The sequence below is a fragment of the Cariama cristata genome, unplaced genomic scaffold, assembly GCF_000690535.1.
Source record: "Cariama cristata isolate BGI_N322 unplaced genomic scaffold, ASM69053v1 scaffold8123, whole genome shotgun sequence".
NCBI lineage: Eukaryota > Metazoa > Chordata > Aves > Cariamiformes > Cariamidae > Cariama > Cariama cristata.
Window position 1 is genome coordinate 44,945 of NW_009610075.1, and position 349 is coordinate 45,293.

Sequence of the window (349 nt, forward strand, 5' to 3'; positions counted from 1 at the left end):
TTTAAAAAATCTTCTGCGAGTAGACTTTTCCCTCTCTTATTTCTTAGGATGTCTTTGTCGAAGTAAAGGCTGAATTAGCAGCCATCAAAAACACTTTGTTCATGACGATCACACCCAGCCTGTCCCTAAATCAAAAAAGCGTTGGAAGTCCAATGGAAGATAAAAAGAAGAGCGGATAGATCCTGGCACTGGCAGCTTGTTGCTTGGAGTATGAATTAATGCTGTTTTCTCGACAACGCAATAAAATAAAGATGCGGTTTCCCCAGCCCTTCCATTGCGTTGTGACAGTAGAATAAGCTTTCCCCGTTATCGCTTCTCGGAGTCGCCCGAACCCCTGCGGGGGCGTGGC